The sequence below is a fragment of the Myiozetetes cayanensis genome, unplaced genomic scaffold (assembly GCF_022539395.1).
Source record: "Myiozetetes cayanensis isolate MyiCay16 unplaced genomic scaffold, myiCay2020 scf12, whole genome shotgun sequence".
Classification (NCBI taxonomy): Eukaryota; Metazoa; Chordata; class Aves; order Passeriformes; family Tyrannidae; genus Myiozetetes; species Myiozetetes cayanensis.
In genome coordinates, this window is record NW_026086826.1 from 15,337,233 (window position 1) to 15,356,582 (window position 19,350).

Genomic DNA, 19,350 nt, shown 5'->3' on the forward strand with positions numbered 1-19,350 from the left:
GTCAGCTCAGACAGAGTAGACATGATTAACAAGAAAACTTCAATAAGGCAGCTAGAGAACTTCACCGTAGAAAATAATACTGGTCACAGATTTGAATCCTTAAGAGTGTAACTCCTTAATCCCACAATTTTTTTATACTAAGTACTTGTAGGGACCCTTCCACATCATAAAAACCTGAACTATACCAAGGAAAAATTACAAAGACAGAAGTTTTAAAATCACAAAACAGTATTTGAAAAAAACACTTTGTGCAACTTCTTTCTGACTGTAGTTAGCTAGGTTGAGAGTTTGCCAGTCATAAAGAAACAAATCGAATATTTAGCCACAGAAGGATAACTTCCATAGCTACAAGAAGGTCTAGATCGTGCAAAGTGACACCTACTATGAGGGTACGTAAGAGTCGGCAAGAATCAGGTCTCAGAAAGATAGGAGGTACCAGTGCTATCCAACTCTTATGAATTTTTCTGGATTAAGGGAGAGCTGTTTCCTAAACCAAGTTCTATGAGTTCATGCTTTTCACTTTGATTACAATATTTTAACCTGTTCTGAAAATAGCCAAACTAGATGAACCACAAATATAGCATAAAAGGCCCTGAAACCTCAACCTCAGCAATTCACCAAAGACATGTCTTAGCTGAAGAAAACACAGCATATTAATCTGGCAGAATTTACTGACAACTACTGAAACCAGAACTGCTGGAATCAACAGTCAGCCCAAGAATAAACTGTATTTGTTACCCAGAGCCACTCTTCTCTGCTTTATATTCAAGCTAATAAAGAATCTAAATACTTATATTAGAAATCTTTAATATTTCTGAACATGGCATCCAATGTAAGGATTGTCCCAAGAAAGCCACCGAGGAAAAGGACAAATGTAATTGTGTATTTCTGCAAAAAAATGCTTGAGGTTGTTGGAACATCTATGATTCCTGGGTAGCTATTTGAATTGGAAGTTTTTGATGTAAAAGAATAATTTACTATATAGTAATTGTAATTTATACTTCTTAAAATTATTCACTTCTCAGGTGCTGGCAGAGATATTTAAGACATATATCTAAGGCATAGTTAGATTTTCAGTAGCATGGCAGTTGACCATATTCAATAGCAGTTTGGCTCTTTTCCATAGTCATTCCAATAAGAAAAGCACACTATTGGAATCATCTCGTTCTAAACAGCACGAGCAGGTTCAGCTTCCCACCAGCAGTCAGCAGGAGTTTCAAAAGGAGACAAAAGAATAGGGAAGTGTTCAACAAATCTCAGAGATTAAGAAAATTGTGCTTACCTTAGATTTTCACCAGTGACATATCAGAACCAGGTCAGGCTATTCAATCGCAGTTAAGCAAAGAATTTGTTTAATTTTCAAAAGCGTTCATTATTTATTTAATTCTGCCCTCACTGAAGTCAGTGGGAATTGCTAACAGGTTTCAGCATCAGTCAGATGAGCCTAGAGCAATTTTAGAAATCTGAGCTTCAAACTCTGCCACCTTGGTCACTGTTCAAGTACACATGTACACGATGTTTCGTGACTTTTCTTCCTTTCTCCCAAAATACACATATGAATGCACACACAGACACAACAATTGAAATGAAGATTTGAAGTACTCATGGGATTTCTATCTGTATGAATTTCTCCCACTTAGGAAAACCAAAATCAAAACCAAACAAAAAATCCACAAAGAACAGTACACAAATCTATTTCACCCACTTTGTGGGTGGTATAGCAAACTTTATAATTATGGATTTCAGAAAGCATATATTTTAAGCTTATATACTTATGTGTTCCATAACATTGTTCACAACTTGGAACATAGCCCTTCAATAACCCAAAAGAACACGACTGTTTTTAAAACAGGTACAGTGCTGATTAAAATGCCAGGAAAGGTAATTTCTTACCTTATGGGTTCCAGCACTGCTGCTGGGGTAAGACAGAATGTTTAGAATAAAGTCCCTATCATGACTGCCCACTGATTTTTCTTGTGAAATAAAAAATCTGTTCTCCTCCATGCTGGGATTCAGGCTCAGCTCTCCGAATTTGAAAAGACATAAACAAAACCCTACAATAGTGCATCACAAGGGTGTCTGAGAAAAGGAAAATACTGTCTGTGTAACAAGCAGGCATTTCTGTGAAAAATACAAAATAGCCATATCCACAGAAGGTTATTGCTAGAGAATTAAGTTAGTATCCAATTAGAATCCCTCACAGAAAAAGTGGCTTAAAAAACCTCATTCATCTCAGGCAATCAGTATCTACTGGTCACTCAAAGCAGATCTTTCCACTCTCAACTCTTTCAAAACCCATAATATTTAGAAATATACAGAGCTCCGCTTGCCAAACATTCCCTAGACTCTTTTCTTGTGGTTTGCATTTCAGAATACAAGTTTCTGAGAAAAGGGCCACTATCTGTCCCTCTTCTGTGCTGTGTCACACTTCTTGGGCAGTTTTCATCTCCCTGTCCCTTTCCCTCCAAGAGTAGCACCACTCAGAATTGATGCTCACATCACTCGAGACCTGTGTTAAGACTACCAGACTTCCCTGCAGCAAATCACTGACTTTCCATACACCCATGTCTTCCCCAGTTTTTAATTTACTCATTCATATGTAATAGCAAAGCCAGAAAACATGGAGGTTTTTACAAAATTTCCATATAAAGTTCTTTGTGGGAGAGTAGAACTCACATATGAACACACTCATATAGATATACACCCGTGCATGTGCGTTCACACATAAAGACACTCAAACAGTCTCCAGCACATAAATGTAAAACCAATCATGATTCATATATTTCACATACACAGATTATGCAACTAATTGTTCAGTAATATTTTCCAATAATAGTTTACTGCTCACAATTTCCTTTGATTACCTTTACTTTACGTGAAAAATGGTTTAGTGACCCTCAGCCCTGTGTGTGCATGTCCAGGTGCTGCCAGACTCCCCTGCCAGGCTGCAGCACTCCAAGCAAAGCCTGAAGTAAATGTAAGCAGTTTGCAAGTTTCTCCAGGACCATCATTTGTGTGACAGAACCTTTTACGTTAACTTCCAGATATTTCTAGCAAGCATTTACCATGGATTTTGCTTACACAGAGGATATTCTGTTAAAGCCAGCAGAAGGAAGAGAATCAAAAGATCCTCTCTACACAGACTAAGCTTTGATTAACCCTGGGTAGCTCTTCAGGTTAGAAAATCAGCCAAACAAGTGACTTTGAAATTAGAACTGTTCAACAAAATTAAAACAGATGAATGCTATGCTAATAAGACAAAAGAGAAGATGTTACAAAAGATACAGTGGGCTTTTTCAAGGCCTGAAACATCAGTTTCAGTTGGGCTTTCAGAAATCAATGTATCTTAGTATGGGGGATAAGTTCAATTTATTGCTAATATCAGTTGGAGCTTAAAATGCTACACAGAAAATTTTTGATGCTTGATATCATATTTGAGTTAGGTAAATTACTCATAGTATGAAAACATAAACTGAGGCACAGAAATTCATGTTCTTACCTGAAATCACACAGTATTAAGCAAAGCCTTCTTAAAAAAACATAAAGTACTTCACTTAGAAATTATTGTTGATGAAAATCAAGTACCTAATTATAATCAAGTAGTAACAAGTTAAGCTGTCACGTGAGAGTAAAAATGAAAAACACACTGAAACCTGCAGGCTTGTTTTCTGGATGCAATATATATGGGCTTGGAGTGTTTTCCAAATTATAAGCTCTCATTAAAGCATTATCTAAAATCAGAAAATACATCTTCCAGTATATTATTTGCCCAGTGAAGTTATCCTTTCCTATGAAAATAGGATACATCCTTATGTACATCCTGTCCTGTTGCCATGCTTTTTGTGACAGCATGCTTCTCCTTCTCTCTCTCAATCTGACCTTTATTTCCCATAAACCTGCTCAAGTGATAACCACCACTGGTGGTCTCAAGGGACTGGTCATGATGGCTGCATCCAGCTTACAGTGGATTCAGGGGAGCCAGACACAATAGCTGAGGGCTAATTTGAGCAGTGTACTCTCCTTCACCACAGTGCTGGGCAATGTCCTACTCAAGCCACATCTGGAAGAAACAAACATCTGCAGTTGGTAGGCAAACATGTCTGTGAGTCAATCATCTTAATCATAAATAGTGGACAGCCCAGGGTTCACTGAGCTCTCCTGCACAGCAGTGGGCTGCACATCAGGATCAGTCCTTGAGTAGGCTAAAATAATCCTTATTGAGTCAAACACTTGGTAAGTGAATTGGGAATAAGCACACCAAAACTTCGAAACCTTACCTAAGTGATATAAAGGAATGATCGTGCACATATAATCCTTTAGACATAAATCATTGACCAAGTCTGGGACTAAATCTGGATGCAGACACACCTTAACTCCCCTCAGAGGAGTTCAGAATGCAAGGGGGTTCTTTCTGAACCTCATCACTCAACAGGAGGGTCTCAGACAGTTCTGTCTGACCCAGTTGTCCAGGCAGGAAATACTCAAGTGTACTTTGTCACGGCTTCTTGTTAAAGCAGTAACATTTACAGGAGAACTTTGTTAACTCACTCTCCCATAAACACAAAATATATTGTTTCTTCCCTCTTGCAAGTGAAGTGCACGACTCCATCCCTGACAGTTTTCCACCAGTTTAAATAAAAATTTGTAATGAAATCTAGCAATTTTAAAACTATTACACAATATTAATTCTTCAAGCATCAGTTTTAACTATGGTCCCCATCCTGTATGGTGCTGAGTGTCCTCAACTGCAATTTGACATTCACTTCAGCTTAAAAACACATAAAATTGATTACAATGTCACATTTGACTGATAAATGCCTCACAAAAAGTCACAATTTTATTTAGGATAAATAAGAGCAAGACGTAAAAAGCAAAACAGACCTGAAAACCAGTGTAGCTTCCAACACATCGGGCACTGGAACACTCTTTCATATCACTGCACTGATGTAAAATGGCCTAAGAAATAAAAAGGAAGACAATGAATCTTTCAGTTGGAAGTTCCATTCTGTGTAGTCATTTATTTCCTTCTGGGATTGCTCGACAGACAACAAAATCTCTTAAGTTGGTAAATATTAAGGGAAAGGAAGAATGCAATTTTTTTATTTGACAGTTGTATAATATCTAGGTATAAAGGGAACAGTTGACACGGATATTTTTCATGACAAGCTGTATGAACAGTGAAGTCACATGTCTTTAATGCAAAGTAAAAAAAAAATCTACATTATTTAGGGGTGCAGAAAGGGTCATTCTCTTACTTTGAAAAGGCTGTTTGTGCATACTATGAACACAGCTCACCCAACTGCCTGACATCACTATATGTAAGAAAATTTAGCAGGAATACTTCAATAAACATGACACCAGCATTTTTTTCCTATTTTGGTCCTGAATGTGTCAACATCTCTACACATCAGACTAATTTACTATTACTAACAAAAGACTGTTTACATTCTAATACAATGAAATGGGAAAGAAGTCCCAGAAAGCTTATCCATTAAAAAAAACACAGTAAAGGTTAATTAATTTTCAAGGCTAAAAAGCATTAGATGATTTTATTTGACTTCTTACACAACACAAACCTTAAAATGTCACATGGTTCTCCTTACAATGACAAAATACTACTGCCTGACCACATCTGCTCCACCTTCCTCAGAACTGTATTTTCATAGAGTACAGAAAAATATGTGCACAATGGGAAAATGAAAGGTTTTAATCTAAAACAGTAGCATCTCCCCTTCTTACAGAAAACACCATTTGTTTGGTACAAGTAGTTATTTTGCAGCCAGCACTAACTAGAGCACTTATTATTGTAGCCTGTTCCAATTTCTCATCCAAAACTGCCAGTGGTATCCAACATCTACTGAGAGCCCAAGGATACAAGAATTAGAGCTGTGGTGGCTCTAGCTCAATGATTCTTGCTATGCAGTATTTGGGGTTTGCTCCATTACAGAGAAACAGATTTACCACACCTTGTGGACATTCAGTCAAGCTTCAAGCAGCAGATAAGTCAGCCCAAGCAATGATGCATTACGGTACTTATTATATTAACAGAATCATCTTTCAGTTATTGTTCATGTGAATTTACTGACAGGAGAAGAGCAAAGAATGAAAAGTAGTGACAGGAGAACAAAGCTGACAAAAGGCCAGAGTGCAAATGTTGCCTTATGTTAATCATGAGGCCATAAATATGTGAGCATTTTTGGCTGAGCAACTTTTATTGGTTAGCAAAAAGAGGATTTTAAGATTTTTCCTCTTGCTCCATTCTAAGTTAAGCACTAGTCTAACTTCAGAATTTCAAGATTGGTAAACTGAAGGAGACAGGCAAGCCTCCTCCCAAACTGGCTTTATACAGATGCCCAGCAAACAAACACAGTTCAGTGACTGAGAAGTGGGAGGAATCAACAGCCAAAAACCAACAGGTGGAGTACAGTTTTCAGTACTAAAAGCTCTACCTGACATATCTGCTAATCAAAGAGAAGGGTTGGAGACATGGTTTTCTCAGAAACATAAAAATGATCTACAGTGGACTTTTCCATTGCATATATTTATATTCATATACCTTTTTGTATTTAGTATTTGATGTCAATAGTGGACTGTTTTGAAATGTACCTTAATTATATTAGTAGTAAATATGACTGATGAAACTTATTAAAAAACTATATTTAGGATGTGGGGGAGCTAACTATTAATATAAGCATAAGTTTTTTGAACTTTATGCTGATAAAGTTCTATTAACAAAACAATTCTTCAAGAATAGGAACTATGAGGGTTGACATTAAATCAATTTGAGAACAGTAGTGATGCAAGGGAGTTTTAAGGTTTATGCTTTAACTGCATGAGAGAATTCTGAAGAAACAAAAAATAATTAAATGGGTTTTTTTTCAAAACTGCAGCATCACTCAGCTCTTCTAGCACTTCTACCATACACGGTGTTGAACGCTAACTTCCCCTTTTAGGATGACAGGTAGAATTGTCACCTAGACCATCACGCCATTAAACCATTTTCTAAAAAGTATTTTGTAGATTCTGTAACATTCTAGAGAATTTTCTGGTGCCTTTTCAATCAAGAAAATCTTGCTCTATCTGACCTTCTGATTAATGACCCTGCCTCCTGTCTGTCATACTAACACAGAATTTGGGGAATAGTTAGGATTCATGTGGAACCAATATAATTTCTACCTTTGTCTCTCTTTTCTGGACACTAATGGCTTTTAGTCAGTCCCCTTCACTCAGTGTATGACACATATAGCCATTCTATTTCAGTTGTCCATTAACTTCAAGCATTATGACAAGAACAAAGTAACTTTTTGAAGTTGATTTCAGCTATATGTATTGAATTTCTGCAAATCCTTTGCTTATTAGGTGCTGTTTTCAATTACCATTAATGTTTATCTGAGTGCAACAGTATCCATGACTAATCAAAAGTGGCTGCTTAAACAAACAAAAAGGTCATAAGGCTTGTGGATTCAACATTAGTGTTACTGTTCAGTTTCTCTATCCATTTCTGTCTGATTTTTTTTTTTCTACAAGTTATCTACTTTTTTAAGCAAGTACTGTGGAAAAAAGTCAACAACCAGAAAGCTACAGTTGGTGGTCTGAAGTCTAAGGCCTTGGCATGGTACTTGATATTGTTTCCTCAAGACCAGGCAAAGTACAGATGACAGAGAGAACTTATAAGCAGAAAATAATACATACATTTCCATGGATACTTACAGGATCACTGATATAAACTACCAGGGAAAAGAGATTCTATTAGGATAAGTGACACCTGTAGTCCTACAAGGTTTTTAAATAATATTACTGCTCTTAAAATATTTATCAAATAAATGCAAATAAAAGCAACTGTAACATCCTGTGAAAATAACATGCACTGGAATGGCTTTTAGAAATGTTTGACCATATTAAAATTTTATTCAGTTGTACCAACCTGACATCTGGTCAATGTCTGTATTAAGTTTGCATTACAAAGCATTTCAATTGCATTTTTATTCCTCATACTGTTTTAAAGAAACAAGAAATCTCTCAGTTCTCTTTATGGGACACTAATGAGATAAGCAGTCTCTAGGTATTGCTGAGGAGTTTGAGAAGCTCTCGGTTTCTCAAGAACTATTCTTGTTGGAGCTTCTCTAGCCATACAACACAGTAAGGTTCGATCTGAATTTAGGTGACATTTAGGTCTATGTGGCAGAGGTGTTTTTTTTCTGACTCAACTGTATTTTGTGTGATTGGGCTCTGGTGGAAGTCAGCAGTAATTTGCCCCTTCCCTAGCCAAATTTTCCTAGGACCAGCCACGTCTGTGCAATAACGCTTGCAGCCATGCTTTTCTGTGTCAGTGACACTTTGTTCTATCCTAAGCCTTGGGCACATACACAGAGACTAAAAATAAAGGAGGTATGTTTATCTTCTACATGAAGCTGAATTTTGCATTGAGTATTTTGGACCCAGTGGTTTGTACCACCTGATACTTCCAGATGTACATGAGCCACCTTCTTTGGTTTCTTACCTTGGGCCAGACCAGGAGCAAGGAGACAGCTGTGTTCTAAACTCCACAACATCCTGGCCTCCACATTCAACTTCAGTTGAGTGAACCTGCAAGACAATGAATAAACCAAACTTTGCTCATAAATAATATGAAACCTTGGACGCAAGAAAGTATTTTACCGATCTGAACTATCCAGTCATACTGCAGTGTCCAAAACAGAAGAGGTACCTTTCATTAAGGCACTAAAACATTTCATATGGTGTGCATTTAAATACCCATCAGTCTCAAACCACAAACTTGCTGCACTTGAAACAGAATGATTCTCCACTACTTCTCTCTCTATCAGACAACAAACAATATTCAAAGACGCCCCTTATTTCAAAAGAAGACTAACTAAACCTACATGTAGAAACTTCTGTGTTGTGATAGATTTTCTCTCTATTCTTGTCAGCCCTTTGTCAGAACTCCTCCCTGCAGAGCAGCAGTATAACGATAGCTTGGCCCTTCAATAAACAATCATCTCCTTCCAATGTGTGTGCCTTAGGACTTATTCCCTGAGTGCTATTCTTTCTTTATCTATCCACTCATATTTTAAGAAAACACAGTCATCGTTGGGACAGAGATCAGATCAGTAAGCATCAACAGGAAGGACCTGTTCTCTCCAATCCCAAGACTTCTCTGTTAATCTGAATCCTACAGATCAAAGAAAATTGCTGCATTCATTTGAGGCATTCAACCCTGCACTGAACCCTACAAAGACAGCTACTGTCTGTTCAGCTACAAAGTGCAAAGCTGGTGGTGGAAGTGGGGATAGGATAGTGGTGTCTATGAGAAAAGATAGCTGAGAAAAAAAAACCAACCTGTCATATGCCCAATGTACTGCCAGGCAACTCAAAGTACTCAACTTCATACAGGCTGATATCTCAGGTGCTCTGAAATCAAGGCAATGGGAGGTAAAAGATTCTCCAAGATCTTCTATTCCAGTTACTTGTCATTATGAATATAATTTGGTAGGTGAATTGGAATTACAGACTGAGATATCAAAATAAACTACAGAAATAGCCCTTTAAAACCAGCTATAAAGCAATGGTATTTTATCTTCTTCCTGAGGATAAAATTTTCCAGAGCATGTTTGCACTTGGAACATGAGCTAATCACACAGGCTAACAGCAGGAGGTAAGTTTAAGCTCTCACAGCAAGGTACAGCAAGGAAAAAAGAATCCACGTGAAGGTCTATAGGTAGCTGCAGAGTCCCCATGGATACTTACTGCTCTACTTGCTATTTCACTCCTACTTCATAGCAATATAGTAACAGCTATGATCACCTGAATCATTCTGATACTCTGTTTTCGAAGTGTATTTTCTCCTTCTGTCCCAAATGCATTCAGTCCATCCCCTCTAGCAGCTTGCTGCCACCTGAGCAAGGTTTAGCTTACACTCTAATGTAATTGGGATTGTTCATTTTTAACTGCTAAAGAAGACCATACGTGATTGTCTACGTAACCACACCCAGCCCAACCACCTGCCAAGGGCCACCACTCGGCACTATTCGTCCAGCTTCTGTTTGTTGTAGTTAAAAACCTCTAATGAATATTTCCATCTTGAACTATATAACAAGTGTCTATGTAAGATTTTGAAACTGCACAAGCTTTTCAAGTCACTGTTTGTTAAATGTGAGATAGAATCAATCCCCTATTGACATCTCCCTTTCATCTTTACATGGTGTGACTATATAGTGTATGAAAATACTTCATTATATTCACAGACAATGCAGCTGTGTAATAATGTTAGCTTTGTCCTTCAGTGCAAAATCATTTTTTGCTGACATGTGTGTCTTAGGACCCATAATACCAAAACATCTGAAAATAGTGATTCATTTTAAAAATTTCATTTGAACATCTGCACTAAACAGAATTTACAAAGAAAGAGACATTATTCTGATCATAGAACTTCACTGCTTTATGCAGTCTCCACTGCTTTGTGTTTCCTACAGCTCAGTCACCCACAAGGGATTATACAAAAGGCTACTTCTTTTTCCGCATGATGCTAGATCATTTCCAATTACAATATAAACCTAAATTTCTAGGTAAAAGGCATTTCATTTTTAAGATTAGCTCCATGTTAAAATGCCTAAAAAACTCCAGCCATTAAACATATGAAAAGGAATTGTTAAAAAAAACAAGTTCAAACCAAAACCCCAAGGGTATGTGCATGTGGCGGGCTGGGGGTATTAAAAAATGCAATGAGCTGCAGAGCATTTTTTAAAGCAAAATGCCTTAAACCCTTGAGAACTATTTCCCTGTGTACGTGTATGCCCATACAGACGTACACACTGAAATTAAGGCAACTTGCCCTCATCTGCTCTGGTGCTGTTTTTTCTGATACCATAATTGAGGTCATGTAATAGAAGGAAATCGCACTAGCTGAGATAGATGACTCAGGTTCAGATGATTTTGGAAAGCATGAGAGAAACAGAAAGGTGAATTACAGTGTAATGACAGAAATCAGTTTTTATTTGAAAATTCAGATGACGGATTTATATGACATGAGTATTAACCAAAATCACTCCGTAGCTTTAGAAGGTGACTGCGTTATAGGCTGAAGGAGAAGATATTTGCAGAGATAGTCAGTGACATTAAATACAGAGAGGAGAAATAAGACAAGGAAGTGCAAAAACAATATAAGAGACATGTCTTATAAAATATATACACCAAACTGATGACAAAATTATCTTGGTTGTATTAAAGTTCGGCTTTAGCATAAGATTGACAATATAAGTAAACCCAAAAATGTTTAAGTCATTTTTCTAGTATACTACAAACTAACAAAATCACAGATAAGGATTTCATCTAAAGTAACCAGTATTAGCTGGATGAATAATGAAACCTCTTGTTCTAGTAACATACAACATCTTACCATAAATGTTCCTAACAGTATAGTTTATCATGAAAAGTGGGACTCAAGAAAAGCTGAATGGAACAACTAGATTGTCTATAACCTGTGACTAAACAAATAACTGGTAACATTTCCTTCTGATTAGACAGTGTCTGCATAAATTAAAGAATTATAATTATGTCAGGAACTACATTTAAATGAAGCTGATTGTCAAACACTGGGAAGTATATTGTTACTATTTACTATGAATCCACATACATAAAAACTTTGCTTACTCTTGTTTTACTCCCAGCATGCAGTGTATATTAAATTGTCCAACTTCACATAGTAACCAATTGTGACTATTACAATCCATATAATTTATCAGATTTAAAAAAAAAATTAAATCCAAGCAACACCTTTCCATATGGCCAATTAGTGAAGTCATAAAATGCAGCAAATATATGATGCTGTATTGAACATCTGTGCTGGTTATCCTATGGGAATTTTTAATAAAGGACCAAACAGCATATTGATGTTAATTCTATGTTACCGGGACTTTAAATAAAAAACTAAAATAAATAGCATCCATTAAACTGATCATACTGTTGTAACTCAAATTGTGTTTATTATGCTAATGGAACATGAAATTAAGAAAAAGACCTTTATGCCAGTGGAATTAATTAATGAGCTTTATGAAGGCATTGGGATGTAATTTATTTCTAGATAAGTAAGTCTAATTTGCAGTTCCATGGGTCTCTGCAATGCTGATTGTAATAGTTATTCCTGCAGATGTGCTGCTCACAGCATGTCTTTCCATTAGAACTGAACACCTCATTATATAAACTGTACCTAATTAAACATAATACAGTGGTGACTTGTTAAACTGGCCTTTTTAAGTCAGCAGCTGCCTAAGCTAATAATACCGTACACAAGATTTATATCATCTACCATATAATACTGATATTAAAATATACTGCCCGAGGGATTGACAACTAATTTACCAGTACGTAACAGGTACACTTCAGATTCTGCGAGGAAGATTAAAGACTACTAGTCTATAAAACTCAAATGAATTAAAGTCTATTCTGAGTTCTAAATAACTATGAAAGTTTTTTAATAACTTTTTTCTTCTAATAGGTTATTTTAAAAAACATAATGAGAGAATAACACCTTCCTAAGTTCTTTCTCCATATATGATGGAGTGTTTTTATGTGGTTTGAATTCTTACAATATTTGAACACAATTAGGTATGTGCAGACTCCCTTTGTTTGTTTCAGGCAAAACAAAATAAGAAACCACAAGAGAGATGCATCTATTTCTTTAATTTTGCATGTTTGATTCTGTGACTATTGTTTGATTCTGTGACTGCTCTGTGCATGTCATTTCTACTAAAATGTAAATATATCTCATATTCAAAATATGACAGTCTGAACCCATGAAGTCTATTTTGGTCAGAAAACAAGAAATTCAGAAAATATACCAAGAAGAGATTGAGTCTCTCATGAGGTAACATATCAATATTGGAAAATTACACAAGAATAATAGTTTGGATGAACAATGTCTGATCATAAAACCTTCACATTCTGCATACACCCTGTGGTCTAAGACTTGTTTTCTGTTTCTCTCTTCAGATGCTGAATCAACTCGCACTTTATGTTCTAATGTAGGGCAGCATTACCTTTGTTCTTCTCATTTTGTCAGTCTCTGTATGAAGTGGATACGTTTTGCTCACAGGTATATCAGTAGAATGACATAGCTATGCCTTTTCCCCACAGAAACCTGTGATTCTTCTTTAGTTTTTGCTCAAGTGTGCAAAACTGGCTCATTCTCCACTAACTCTTGCTCTATCCCATAACTGCACAAGCTGAAGAAATTTGCGCAGTTTTGCATATCACTGCCACCTCTCCCTCAGAATGAAGAAAATGAGGCTCAAATTCTAAACATCTTTTCACATATGTCACTTTTTAAAACATGTATAAATTTAGTCAAAGGCTTGAGTCCATTGATACCCAGTCTCAAGAATCAAGTGCAAAATTCAGAAATGTCAACGTGTTTATTCAGTAGAGACCTCTAAACTTTCTGGCAATATTCGCTCTCTTGCACAACCTTTTCTTTCACAGAGACAACACACACAAAAAAGGAAACATCATCATATTACTTGAGGCCCACCACTTTCTTTGGATTTTCCTCAAGTTTTGGAGGAAAAGACTCAGAAGTAGATCAGATTTACTCCAAGTCACTTTCTCTGTCTTACTGAACACAGCACAAAAAGAGTGTTCTTAAATAAACCACTGCTTTATCTTTGTTTTCAGTAAGCTGTGACAATCAAACCAAAATCCTCTTTTAAAAGACTGCTGCTCTGATAGCAACCTCTATTACTCTCAAACCTTACTATCTGCAGCGTCATACTTTACTTTTAAGATCTCTTGGTAAAGACAGTTTGAAAGTCATTCTTGCCAGAATCCCTATATCATTCTGGACCGTACTGTGAAATACATGAATCACTGCAAATTAAGGTAAAATTACAGTCTGAACTAAAGTTACAGATTCAGAGAAGAAAGATCTGTCCTGTCTTACAGGATGTGCATCAAGTAACAAAACTATGTGCAATTTAACTTTATTGGCAGAAAATGAAGAGCAGGCTTCCAGACTAAAACAGCCTGTGCAGAGCCAGCTTATGCTACCAACAGAAAGGGGTTCTTGGGGTAAAACTGACAGCATGCTCAGAAGAAACACAACATTCCAGGATAAAGGACAAAGCAGGGAATTTATGTTGAGAAGGAAAGCCTGTATGAGAAATAATTTCATTGTTTCCCATAATCACTCTGTTTAAACTCTGTCTTTACCAAGGCTGTATTTTAATTTCCTGTAAGTTATCATTTGCTTCATGCTTTCAAGAAAGTCCTCTGACTATTTAATTCTTGTACTTAATTCTTGCTTGGGATCTTTATTGCAAAATCTTTCATTATAAATAATCACTGTACTAAAACAACTATCTTTTTTTTTAAAGGATACTGTTTCAATTCAAAACAAGGACTCTAATTTTTTCCTAGAAGTCCCATTTAAACTGCCTCACTATCTCTCAATAACCAAATATGAAATGCAACAGAACAGCAACATAATTTGCTGTGAGGGTAAAATTTAGCAGAATCAATCAACAATAAGAAGAAAATAGGACTTCGTGAGCACTATGAGTCCATTATAATTATTATTTTTAATTAAAGTATTCCAGATACACATTAATTTTCTTTGCTCACTACTTTTATTGTTTGACTTGCCTTCAAATGGGAACTATGAGTGCTTTGAAAAATGGGTTGAAAGACTCTCTTGCTTCACAACAGATTGAGTAGTTACTTCTCCATCCGCTGCCAAAATGCATTTTAGTAACATATCACAGCTAAACTCCTCCATGACTCACCACAGATGTCCTCTGTTTGTTAAAGCAACAGAAAACTAGGAAAATATTTTCTCCATACCCCCGTCAATGAAAGCACAGAAATCTCACCAAAGGTTTAAAGAGATCTAACTAGATCTTGAATTTGATAAGCATTTTCAAAAGTGTTGTTATCTTTACATTTACAACCTTTATTATTGTCTCCAAAAATAAAAGGAGAATCTTGTCATTGTGCTCCCCAACTACATAACAAATTTTAAAATATTAAAGACAAACAAAAGTCTGATTAAATAAAATACAAACCCTGTGATAGAGAACAATAATTTTGCAGTTTAAATGCAGTTTATGCACTTAATTAAAATTTCAACCATTTTATAGAAGAATTTTACAGTTTCTTACTCTGCCTGGGTCTTTCTGAACCTTCCTGAAAAGTGACTCACAACTGGTCTGATCTCACAGGTGCCTAAGAAGACTGGTTTGAGAATTATACTGCCCATTTAACTCCTTACTTTTACAGTTAAGCAGTACTATACACAAGCAGTTAATCCTGGAAGCATAAAAAAGATCTCAGACTGTCACTTATAGCTGGACTTTCAACCTCCTCGGGAGAACCAAACAATGTTCTCAGGAACACTCCTCCCTAGAGAAAACTAAAAATACGCAATAAGGTGAGCAGGGAAAAAGGTATCCCATATTAAAGACCTCACAAAAAGACAGTTAATTTAGCCAGTTGCTGCTACCATAAAATCAAAAGAAGCTTTTGGAACAATACCTTCTTCCAAATATCTCTACAATACCCATGTCTGGGGGGAGGTAAGAGAACTGAAAATCAAGACAGAAGTTACAATCACTAATGCCCCACACTATCACTTCTTCTCCAGCAGGACAAACATTTTTTGAGACCTTGAAAAACATTGCAGTTTTTTTCTAATGATTTGGAAGACCAAGAGAGTGTATATGTATGCATGTTACTTTGAGTTCATTTTGCTACCAGAACTCAGATATTGTAACACTGAGAGATCGCATAGACACCTTGACAGAACAGACCTGACAGGTTTGTTAATTGTTGACAATTATAGCCCTAATATATATTTTCAATTAAAACAATATTTTCATGATTTGAGAGGTCAGTCTTCATTCCCCATGTGCATACCATAAAGAACACCAATGAAACGCTGTGAGAAGAATTCAGATAGTTGTTTCTGCTCCCAGCAAGGACAGAAATTTCCACTGACTTCAGTGTAAACAGAATCAGGCCCTTCATGTGCGTATTAAATAAAGCAGACACTTCTGCCTCAATCTATTCTGAATACATGCTTTTGATGCCACAAAGGAGATAAGATGATCTGATAAAAGTAATAGATGAAAGTATATTATTATCTATACTATCTCTATTATAAGATATAAAATACTCTGTAGTGTCTGTATGTATTACCGTAAGCTACAGTGAAAGCTGACCTGGTTTCTAGAGGACAGATTTTTAAGTATGATGCTGCAGCAATTTTTGATGACATACTTTCCTACAACATTTCTCATGCCACTGAAGATTAGATATGTCTGCAAAACACAATATAAATACAGCACTGGAATTTTATCTTATCCCTTGCCCACTAGCTATGAAATAAATGTTTCAATATTGGTTTCTATATAAATATGAATCAGTAGGACTTCCTTGGAACTTTTTTTAAAGACAAGCATTATTATTATTATCATCATGTTACTAACAAGAATTACTACTTTTTAATTGCATGTTCTCTTTCCTCCTTCTCAGGAGGGTCTAACACAGAATCCCTCTACAATATATTTTAAAAGCACTGGTATTCTGAGTTAGATTTCTCTAGCTTCAGAAGGAAATTCTCTTAGCACCAGGGTGAAAAACAGTAAAAAACCCACAGAAGGAAGCACAGCTTCCCCAGTGATGGAATACCCCCTTCAGTAGGTCACAAATCTGCTGGGAGAGACAAGAAGGTGGGGTCTGTACACAAGCTGGCATTCGTGGAGAAGAAAAGCAGGCTGTTCTCATTCAGATGGTGCCTCAGGAGACACATAGGGTAAGCCAGTACAATCAGGTGACATTGTTTTCAAGACCCAGAGCACCACTGAATGACAATTTAATACATTAGGAAGTACATTGGAGCAGATCTCAGCCAGGCATGTGCTCTGGAGACTTTAAACTCCGTAAGGAAGGGCTTACACAAGATGAGAAAGAAAGGAATGTTACTGACTCTACAAACAGAGAATCAAGTCAGAAAGGATTCTGGCAGAAAGCTACTGGATGATTACCATGTGAAGGAATCCCAGGCACACTGGATCCCAAAATAACACTTCCCCTTGCCAAACACCCCCTAGTCTCTGGCCTGCATCAATTACTGGAACACACATTTCATAATACTCAATAGTGCCGGTGTTAGTGAAGTTATTTTTCCTGAAACTGAGATCATCACAAATTCAACACAAAACCTAAAGGAAAGACAGTTAGTGGAAAAGCTAAGAGAAAAGCCCGCAAAGATGCCTTTAATTCCTCCTCTCTGCATAGTGAGCCAGATTCTCAGCCAATGTACAGCCTCATGTTTCCATTCATACTTACCTCTTTTCCATTCATACCTCTGATAATCTGTACAACTGCTGTGTTTACCAGCAGGGCTGTTAAACCTGCAGGTCCAGCCTTAGCACTTTCCAAGCCCATACAAGCACATAATGTGGTGAAAGGTCATAGAGCTGCCCACATTTTTATCCTTTGCCCAACCACACCACTACTTCAGCCACCCGTGAGCTCCAGCCACCAAATTAGTTGTCAGGTTTAATGACTGAGTCTTTGTACAAAAGCTCAGTTAAATCTAGAAGCACACACACAAATTCCAACATCCGGTGAGAAAAAAGAATACATATTTGTGCCACTTTTAGCTTCTACTGGTTTCCCACCAAATCTCTTAATATTTCTTCTGACATACTCCAAATTTTCAACTTTTGAATAACTACATTTGCAGCTCTGCTAATTTTACTGCTTTGGGAACACAGCAAAATCTGGCTGCCACAACTGTGGTTCTTTTGTGTTCAAAACTGCAATCACTTATGTATTTAAAAATACATATGATATTTATAAAGCCTACTCAAAACATTACTAAATTGTCCCATTTTCATATTTTCATGACAATTTATATGTTTTCCATATGGGCAAGTGCTGACAATATGATACAAGCTTAATGGAACAAACTGTGGTTTCTCTTTATTGTCTTGGCATCAAAAAGCTACACTTGCATAAAAATAACTCTCTCCACTATTTTCCAGGGATGCTTTTTCATTAATGCAATTTTAATTGCTGCTCCCTCTCTCTTTTACTTAAAAATGTGTCAGAAATTTTCACTGCTCACCTTACCATTGCATCACCACTCTATCTGAGAGCAAATCTATTGAAAAAGCAGCTGACGTCCAGAGAGTGCAGAATTATTCAGATGAATTTTCTGTAGCTCATTGTGAGCTCAACAAAAGACTCAGGTTCGGGAGGGGAGGGAAAGGTGCCTCACTCTTTTATCCACAGGCAGACAGAATGCATCCCTGCTACTTCTGTTTTCTCCCTCCAACTTTCCAGAAGCAGGAAGAGCTAATGCTGGCAAGCAGTAGGAGAAGCCTGTGTGCTAAAAATCTAAGGCTGAAAAAGCAGACAGTAAACGATTTTCCTAAAAGTTCTCAAATACTCCGATATGGCACTGAAGACTCCAACAGCATCGTATGTATTTCAGCCATCTCCACCCAGACTCTGCTGCCTCCCTCTCCCCTCCTTACTACAAAGCTGTACTTCCCTTCTACTTTTCTCCTCTTCCAATTACTGCAGTTCTAAGGCAGAGAAAGCTTTCCCCAACCTGAAGCTCCTTGGTAGGCAGTGAGATGAGCCAGCTTTCCCTTCATTTAATCCAGCTCCTACACATGCTTCACTATATGACAGACATGTCAAATGAGCCATCCACCAGGCCACTGACAGCGGGTTCCGGGGCATAAGAGAGGTAGTTGATGGAGAGGAGATTGTTGGAGGGAGTTGGGAAGCCATAGGTAATATCACGAGAGCCCTGCTGAAAACTGACAGCTTAATGGGTATGATACTGCCAGTTATTTGATGTATCTCAAGTCTTAGTCTTGAATAATATACTTACTACTGAGAAGCTAAAGTGGAAAATACATTTTGCCAGAGTTATTAACAAAGGTTAATGCTATAGAAGTTGCAGGTAACAGGCAACACCTCAGTCTAAAACGTTTTACTTCCTAAGAACTGAATGTTGATGAAAGTTGCTATGCTGATGGAGCAAAACCAAGTTAATTTATCCACAGATAAAGCAGTTGGTATCCTACACAAACCTTCTCCTAGACAGCCTCTCTCCAGGATGGGCATTGGAAAAATCCATTTAAGAAGCAGGCTTAAAAGACAGCTGACTCAGACATCTTCTGAACAAGCTTCCTGTTAACTAACTAGAGATACTCAGCACCAATTGGCGCTTCCTTCTTTGAGGAGAAGAATGCAGCACTTCCACCAACTGTTCTCTTTGGAGATGGTTCACCTCAGAGACACTACTGTCCCTAAACACTCGCATACTTCTGTTTGTCACCT

General features: G+C 37.0%; 1 long non-coding RNA gene across 23 annotated transcripts in view; it reads right to left on the reverse strand.

Moving 5' to 3' along the window:
* The window catches only part of LOC126635311 (uncharacterized), a 457,052-nt gene that overhangs the window by 378,326 nt on the left and 59,376 nt on the right, over positions 1 to 19,350 (reverse strand). For 22 of the 23 annotated variants that reach the window (XR_007627642.1, XR_007627656.1, XR_007627649.1 and 19 more), the window contains 2 exons: positions 8,501 to 8,586; positions 4,882 to 4,956 (listed from right to left, as the gene is read on the reverse strand). This is a non-coding gene — a long non-coding RNA (uncharacterized LOC126635311). The remainder of the gene's footprint in view (positions 1 to 4,881; positions 4,957 to 8,500; positions 8,587 to 19,350) is intronic. The other variant, XR_007627648.1, reaches the window with a different exon arrangement.